Raw genomic sequence first — 9,188 nt, forward strand, 5'->3', positions numbered from 1 at the left:
AAAAAATTGGAAATGAGGAGGGGAGGCAGATTTAGTAGTTGGAGTCAAGAAGTTCTTTCCTGGTTTTCAGGAATATGCTGAAATTTATCTCTGCCTCAAAAAAAACTCCACAAGAAAACCCCCAAACTTTGGATGCAGTACTGTAGGAACTCTACAGTCAATGAGGAGGAGAAATTTGATACAGTAAAATAGTTGGATTTTCTGAATGAACTCTAATTCCTTGCTAAAAGAAGTTTTACAGCTGCTTTGATGTGCAGCTGGAGAAGATTCTGCTTTGGTTAGTTACCAGGATAGGTCACATTCCAGGACTTCCCATTGTAATACACTTCTAAGGACTATTTATTGTAAGCTCAGGGATGAAATTTATTGATTGTGAAAATTATTGTCTGTAATGCAATGACTAAAGAGACAGACATGTTTGTTGAAACTATTGGAGTCACTTTGTTTGAGATTTGTCCCTGAATAGCCTGGTTTAGAATTCATACAGAGATGATTGATTTTATTGCTGTGCAGTAGATTTCCCTACCACCCATCCAAACTGTCTGAATGTGTAGGATGCCCAACAGCAAGAATAGTTCTGCAGCAAGAAATTCCCGTGTTCTGGAGCTTAAGTTCTGAACAAACTAGGGATTTTTCCATTAGCACTCTTAAGGCAGAACATGTTACAATAATATGTTAAAGATCTATAATGTGGCAGACCTCTACTTGATATGATACAGCTTCAATGGCATGTTATTTAAAAGAAGAAGGTGCTGTTGCAGGCTTCTCTAATACTGTATATAAGGCCAGGCAGGCAGACAGGGTTGTAGTATTTTATCATGTCTTGAAGTGCCTCCCTGGGGTGTGCCTGTTGGAATCCAATCCTGTCTGCAAGGTCCCTGTGGTAATGGCTGCACTGTGCAGTGCTTCTCCTCAGCCCCAGTGGGCCAGCCAGGGCAGAATTTGCTCCATAATTATGAAAAGGATGTGTGTTTCACTGTGCAGATGTTCCAATGATGTACTTGCTTTCTTCCATTTAGAGAGAAATAAACTTTTTAGCAGTATCACAGTGAACACAGGCACAGCTTGCAAAGGATTTCTGTTTAATATCTTATTGAATGTTGTTACCATGTCACCCAAAAATACTTTGGAAGATGATATCTGTATGCAGCTGACAAGCTATAAATTTTCTCTCAGGCAGCTCTGCAAATGTGTGATCTTCCCAAGAGCTTTTCATTTTAAGCAAATGTGCAAAATAATCAAAGCAAGTATGGATTTATTTATAACTACCTCGGAATTTTACATTTAATTTTGGGCTTACTTTGGTGTATATGCTTAATCTTTAATGAATCAAGTCTAATAATTTTACAAAAGAGTCTTTTACCTTGGCCAGGGAGCTGTCCTCTCCACACAACTGAGAGAAATGAAAAAAAACCCAAAAAAACCAAACCCACCTCCAACAAAAAATAACAAGAATTAAAAACCCAACATCTTCAGCAGAGAGAATTATGGTGACATTATTGATGGTCAGTGTCACTATCCTAATTGGGATGGTGCCCCTATTCTTGTCATATTACATTTTTTTAATTATCCTGTTGCAAACCAGACTGTGTTTTAATTCTTTTTTTTTCTCTTATAACACTGTTATAACAACCTCATTGAATAAAAGAAAGCCTCAAAAGCTTTCCTGTGCAGCACCAGCAGTCTATGGGGAGGCTGGAAACAGAGGTGCCACAATGGTAAATGACACTACAGTAGGAAGGAAAAAAGATGTGTGCAGTATGAATTAGGCATTTATATCAAATAACATTATAATGCCTCAAGCTTTCTCTGTACTCAGGTGTGAAAACCAGAACATTATCATTTGTAATTTTCCCTCTTCTCTGGTAAATCAGAAGTGTCAGGGATAATGCATGTAATCAGATTTCTCTGTGGCCAACAGCTTCTTTTGTGCTTCACCCACTCCAATTTTATAATCCTCAGTACACTCTGTGGTGTCTGCTCGGATTGTCTCCCAGTAAAATTAACAGGAATGTTGAATGACAAAGGATCCCTGATAATAAATATCCCTACTTTGCACTTTTCCCAGAACACCTAATGTAAGGTGTTATATTTATCCAATACATTTGCTGATGTATTTCTGGTGAGAAGTCTCTGTTGACATTGATAATGCCTTTAAAATGTATTTTAAACAGAAATAGGATTGTAAGTAAAGTTAACCCTTACTGTACTATATGATCTTGCTGCATTTGTATCTTGGTGACCACCAGAACTCTGCTGAAAAATTACTAACAGGAAATTCAAAACTCTCCAATCCCCCTTCATTGAAAGCTGAATGCAAACCTTTCTTCTTTGTCCAGGCTTCCCCATGGTAGTTCTCTCATTCTTACTGATTCATGCAGAAAATGAAAACCAGGAGACTTTTTGTCCCTGTTTGTATGGATAGAGGAAGAAAAGAGGGGAAAAAAGACTGGAAGCATGACCATTTTCTTTGGAGGTGTTCTCAAAATGGTCTTTTTTCTGGCAAATGTTTGTGCCTGTGCTCAGTCACGGGCTGTCAATAAGTAAAGGCTGAAGAGGAGAACAATGGAACATTTATGTGTGCTGGGAGAGCTAGAACAGTAGGAACTGGGAGACGTGGCAGGATCTGAGCAAGGTGTTAATCATGTGCCTCGGGAGGCTGGTTGCAAGTATAGAAATGGGGATTAGTGTGTGTTTTCTCATCAGAAAACTTGAAGAGAAGCCATGAGCGTCTGTCAGAGGTATTTCACAAAAGCAAAAAAAGGGATTTGTAAGCAAGGAAAGTGATGCCACTTTCTTTTTCTCTCCAGTATGTTCAAGACAACTATTTCATAAATCAATAGGGTTATGACAAAGACATACCTAAATCCTGTACAGGTCTCCTCCTGACTGAAACATTTTAGGAAGGCTCAAAACATTGGCTGTTTGCCTGAAGTGTGAGTAACCATATAATGGAACAACCTGTAAGAATTTAGAGAAAAACTACCTTTAATATGCTTGGTATGGGACTATGCATCTTGAAAACTAACTTATTTATGCCAGCTACAGGTGTTTGCATACCCTGTTTGCTGTTTGTTTCTGGATTAAACTAAAGATGTGTTGAGTTCGGTTAAGAACTTTCTGTATAATGATTAGGCTTTAGCTGGCACCTGATTATTTGCATATAGAGATTATCTTTCAAACAAAATCAGATCTGGTAATAGTCTCAGACTTAAAACAACAACAAAAAGCCACAAAAACCTCAACCTGTTTAATGGATTACTTACTACTTTATATTTTTTCTAATTACCTAGGACTGTCCAGTATTGTTGTTCTTCATGGTATGGTGTAAGAATAATGTCTTCCACCTAGGCATAAGCTCCCAAAAACCTTGACAAAAGAAAACCCTCAAAAAACACTTGTTCAGCCTTACAGACATGAAAATTTCAAAACTGGAAAAGTTATTGTGTGTGTTTCAAATTATTTTAAAATCAGGTTTACATTCTGTAGCTGAATTAGTGAATCAACATGTAGTTATGAAGTTATTTCTATATAATATCATGTGCTACAGGACCATATAATTTTTCCAATGTGATACCACTTTATTTATGGTATATAATTATATGCTATATAATTGCACATCTCATTTTTCACTCAGAAGGAGTTAAATGAAGACAGCCTATAAGACCCGGATGATTCAGGATATTTTAATTGCTTTTAAAGGCTTTTAAATTTAGTTAGCTGGAATCTAAAATAGGTCAGGGCTGATTGGAATTGTATTTTGTCTAATGACTAGGTATAGATTCTTGCAAAATAACCTGATGGTCCTAAGCCTCTCCTTGGATTCATGCTGATCCTCAGGAGGACAATGCTTGTGCTGGCTCTTTCTGTGGCTGAGAGTGTGCTACTTCTGTCTTGAAAACCAGAGCTTGTTCTAAAACAGAATTTAGATTAATTACTTCACCCACACTGGTACACAGTCACTTGTTTCCCTCCTAAAACTGCAAGGTAATAATTGCCTAGAAATATGCTGATCATAACTATTTCTGTGGCTCTGTGGCCCATCAGATTTGCTAGCAGGCCTGCAGTCAATTGACAGATTATTAAAATGTGTTTTTTAAATAATTGCTGCATAAAGAAAAAATACATGCAACCTAATCCTGTGATTGCTGTATGCTTGGATATCTACAAAATGTTAGGGTGCCAGCCTTTATCAAGAGGGGAAGAAGGCATTAACTTCTATAGTGCTTCTGAAGAATTAATTCTTTTGGGATTGCCTAAAATCTCCAGTTCTAAAAAGGCTTCTGCAATGTATTTATATGATTTAAAGGGTAACAAGGCACATTTTCCTGCCCAGAATAACTTTAAAAAAAAAATTTAGAATCTTTTTCACTTTAAAAAGATTATTTTTGTTTGTGTCCACTGTTAAACTAAAAATGCTTTTGTTTTCCTAATCTTTCTATGAAGTCTGTCTTTCACCTTTTCTTTCAGTTTCAGCTTCTGATAAATCCTGAAAAAGGACATATGTGGTAAATAAATCAGATGCATGAAAGTCAAATAGAAGTGGAAAATGTTCCCTATAAAATAACTGAGATAGTTAAATCAGTCAATTATGATAATTACAAAATACAGAATATCAGTCTGATATTTTTCAGGCTGGCTGTCTTTTAATTTTTTGAAGACTTAGTACATAGCTACACTATAATTAATAATAGAATGTAGCATATCGTTTCTATGAGTATATCCAATGAACTCAACTGGAACATCAGGACCAGCAAATCCAACCAGTCTAACACAACATTAGCTTCAAAATGAAATATTTATTATTTTAAAACTAAGTTTTGGATTCTATTTGCCTTCTGAAACTTTAGCTCTTACTTTTGAAAGTTTTGTTTGTTCACTTATTTTAGTGGAAATCAAATTTGAGGAAATTGCTTGAATATTGCAGATGTTAAAGGCAGCACTGCAGGGAAAAATCCCCCAGCTCTTTGTCATGTGAAGTATTTATCAGTGAAATTATGAGAGTCATCAACCCTGGGTATGTACCAGGCTGTGCAGGTTGGGAGTGGGGTATCACACCTATTTCAGAGAATCTTGTTACTTTCTAACAAATTAGGTTTAGTTCAGCATGTTATATAAGAAGAGATTCAGCATATCCAAAGTTGCTTTCTTATGGAATTCTTGTTAGCTCAGAATTTGGTTCCTATGCAGAGTGTGTGGTTCAAGCAGACATATGAAGCAGCTATCGATGCTTCTCTGAAAAACTAGGATTATTTTTTAATGAGGTGCTTTAAGTAGTCATGCTGTTCTTTCACTTTCTTGCTGCCAGAAGATCCTTAAATAAACTGGTTGGGAATACAGATGTTTAGCAGCCTAGGCAGTGATGAATATAAATTAAAAAACCCAAACTCACCCTACTGCAGAATGAAAAGATCAGTAGAGATCCAACATGTCCTTTTGTAACTTGTGTAATCACTAATTTTTAATTAGTGTACTATTTCCTTCAGATACTTCATTTACTCAAGTCTCAAAATGTGTGTTTTGTTGGACACCATGTACTCAATTTTCTTAAGGGCTCAATGGTCTCATTTCAATATGTAAAAAAGGAGTTAGGAAAGGATGCTGGGTAAAAATTAATTCATTACTTTTAGAGACTTTATAAGTAGGAAAATCACTTAAGCATGTGTATTTTTGCTACCTTCAGTGTTGTTACAGACAAGCTTAGAAATGAATTTATGTTTGGGTGCTTTGCTGAGGGAGTAGGTACTTAGCTCATAGGACTGAGTTGTTACTTTGAAGCAGTGTTTTTGCCTAAGAAATCAGATCCAGACACAATATTTGATAGCCAATTTATCCATTGATAATCATGTTTCTTCATCTCAAGAGAATGCTGCTATGTGTTGCTAGTACTTTCTTCATTTGTAAAAAAAAATGTGTTTTACACAAACATAAAATAACCACCAGTGACTTTTCACATAAAAATTCATGTATACTATAATAATATATTAACTTCGTAAAATGCTACAGTAACTTATATAAACGGTGGGAACTAGTTTATCCCTTTTACTAAATGAATGTGAAATAATAGGACTTTTAAGGAAGAGGATACTGTCTAAAGTTTAGAGGAGAAAAAAAGTATTTTATTGCATAAAATGAAACTGAAGACCTACAGACATTATTGTCTAGCAAGGAAACACAGTAATCCCATTAAACTATAGGCCTACATCGCTATATAACGTCAATGACAGCAGTATTATATACTTCCATAATGACAGCAGGTAATTTTCCTAGTAAATAATGCATACAAAAATAATGTCAATAAATAAATAATTAGTAAAACTTGATGTTAAAATGCTTAACTTTGGTTTAAAATTATTATGTTAAGAGATACTGCTAATTTAATGGCACCTCCCTAGTGAGCCTTTATTACTCATCATTTAAAAGGGGCTCGGTTGGAGTGCTGTGTCCAGTTGCCAGAACTATGGTAAAAAAAAGAATAAAAGGAGCAGTTGCAGAGTATGCAGAGAGAAAAGAAAAGAATGATCAGAGGTCTTGCAGTGCTAACCTGCAGATGGAAAGGAATTTATGTAATTTACTGAAGATTAAAGTAATCAAAAACTGAGAAATGAAAAAAAATGTTCCTGTGTTCACTGAAGTGTTTCAAGAACGAGCTGAAATGATAATGGGAGATTTAGATTATAATGTAATGATACATATGAATGACTTTTATGAGCTGTTTATACAAACTTCTGGTAGAAATAACAAAGGTATAGCTGATCCTACCTTGGAGCAGGAACATGGTTTAGATGACGTCTTAAGGTGTCTTTGAGATCTTTTAGCCCTCATTTCCTACAGTAATGAAGTTTGTGCCACCTGCTATGGGGTCTATTCCAGTCAGGCCTCTCTACTAACTCTTGGCCCTGTGGGTGAATGACACCCCAGTCTGAGGGAGGAATGAGTCTCAAAGACTCTGCAGTTCCTGTAACTTTCTTGTAAAGTGTAATGATGAATAGTGGAGGAAAACTGAGATAAGTGGTCCTACTGATGGGAGGAGGGAAAGGTGACTGGTCTGGAGAGCTGGAAGGTGTGAGCTGGGTCATGGAGCAGTGGGTGGAACACAGCTGGGAAGAGGCTGTGCTGGGTGTTCCCTCTGGGGCACCTCCAGTTACAGGGATGAGTGAGCTGAGGTACTGCAAAGGGTTAAGGCAGGTGAGCAAGCTGGAGGCATTTCAGAGCTAGCAGGAACGTGGGAGTGGATTGGGAGGTTCCTGTGGTGAGGTCAGAGAGAAGAAAAAGCCATCAGAAACTAGATTTAATTACTTTCACTGCCCAAGAAAGTAGTTTCTACCCAGGGAAAAGCAAATGCTTAGTAATGTTGACCAACTAGCAACACATTGATCTGATACAGGACTGTGAGACTGTCACTTGCCTCTTTTTAGCAAAAGGTTAGTGTGTGTTCCCAGGATCAAAGTGTTAACCACAGAGATGCTTTGTACGAAACCACACAGCTTACCAGAACTGATGAGCATTCTGGTCCTCTAAAAATACTAACTGCTACTATTATAGATACTTTTTTCCTTGTTCTCTATAGGATACTACCTTTTTTGAAGTTTCCACTGTTGAATAGACTTCCATATGTTTAAAAATACATCAAATGATTAGCCCTACTCTGTACTAAAATCGAAGGTGGAGAAAAAATTTAATATTGAGAATATGTTGCTTCAGGATTGTGCCCTTCCTATCCAGGACAAAAATAGTACCTTACTTAATCATATCTCTTTAAGTATTCAATAAGTCAGCCCAACTGTGAGTTGGCAGTCATTGCCAGTGTAACACTCCCCATGAATACTTAAAGGAAAAGGCTCAATAATCACTGCATAGCTACAAGGTGTGCAGGGAGAAATTATGTGCAAAGTTAAACTCCTGTAGTTGCCATCCTTTGACAATAAATAATTGATATTATTCATACTTGGGGGGATTCTTAAAGAGTGGGTTTGGTACATATTGCATTGCATCACATCAGTGATGTATGTTTGAGAATCTGCCTTAAAAACTAATCACAAAAATCTCTGAAGAGCAGACTTGGCAGATTCAACGTAGCAATGTTATACGAAAAGAAGTGCTTTACTGGTCATCAAAAGGAATGAGGAGGATACTGAGAACCATCTGGATAATCAATTAAACTGGCCAAGAAAATGCTTCAGTTATTCAAAAAAATGGAAATAAGATAGCAAACACATATTTTTAAATATTTTACTGAAAATAAACAAGTGTCTCTCCTCTGGCAAACCTCTGAATAGCTTCCGCAGATGAACAGGGTCCTAATCCAACAAAGTACATGTAAGCACACCAGTAATTACATTGATTCCATCCAGTTTATGTGCTGAAACTTACGTATGTATTTAGGGCACTGCTGGACGGGGACTCAACCCGAACGATGCACGGTCTGTGCAGAGCCCGGAGGAGGGGTTTGTTTTCAGCCGTCCATTAAACCCTGTGGTGGACGGTACCGGCCTCTCTCGGAGAGGCCACTTTGCGGGGTTTTTTTATTTTTTAAAACAGAACTACGAGTCCCTGTGACAGAGCCCGCGTGGCCCCCGAGGCCCCGGCCCCGCGGATGCCGGTGCGTCCCAACACCCGCTCCCAGCGCCGAGCACGGGGCGGCCGCCGCCCGGGCCGGGCTGGCTGAGAGGACTCCGGGTGACCCCGCGGCGGCGCAGGTGAGAGGCGGCTCTGCCGGGACTCGGGGGCAGGCTGGGATCCCGTGGGATCGCGGAGCATTCCCGCAGCGTTCCCGGGGGGCAGCGCGGCCTTTGTTCCCGGGCCGGGCGCGGGGCAGAGCGCGGCCCGCGCGTGCGCGGTGGGTGGCGGGAGCGCGCCTCGGGAGCGCGCTCGCGCGGAGGCGGCACCGGCGGGATCGGGATCGCTCGGGCGCAGCCGGCGCGTGCCCGCGGCCGAGGGAGCGAGCGAGGGGAGGGAGCGCGCGCTGGGCTCGGGCCGCGCACGGAGCGTCTCGGCCGGAGCAGCGCAGAGAGTCGGCCCCGCACGGAGCCCGCGCCCATCGGGGGAGCCAAGGCCGCCTCAGCGGGTCCCGCCCTGCCCGGCGCACACAGGTGAGCGCGGCCCCACCGCGGAGCCCGAGCGGCCGCGGGGGCGGCGGGAGCGGCTCTGCCCGGCGCGGCCCTTCGGCCCCCGCCGCCCGCGGCAGA

The 9,188-nt window shown here is 40.0% G+C and overlaps 1 protein-coding gene across 2 annotated transcripts in view; it reads left to right on the forward strand.

Moving 5' to 3' along the window:
- Positions 1-9,188, forward strand: part of SIAH1 (siah E3 ubiquitin protein ligase 1) — a 72,539-nt gene that overhangs the window by 37,018 nt on the left and 26,333 nt on the right. Inside the window, exon 1 of one of the 2 annotated variants that reach the window (XM_027685064.1) lies at positions 8,939-9,092. The exons of the other annotated variant lie outside the window; for it this stretch is intronic. The gene's annotated coding sequence lies outside the window, so the exon portion shown is untranslated. Of the gene's footprint in view, positions 1-8,938; positions 9,093-9,188 lie in introns of those variants that run through there. 2 annotated transcript variants of the gene reach the window in all.

This window comes from Neopelma chrysocephalum, unplaced genomic scaffold (assembly GCF_003984885.1).
Source record: "Neopelma chrysocephalum unplaced genomic scaffold, ASM398488v2 Primary Assembly neopelma1_68, whole genome shotgun sequence".
Taxonomy (NCBI): Eukaryota; Metazoa; Chordata; class Aves; order Passeriformes; family Pipridae; genus Neopelma; species Neopelma chrysocephalum.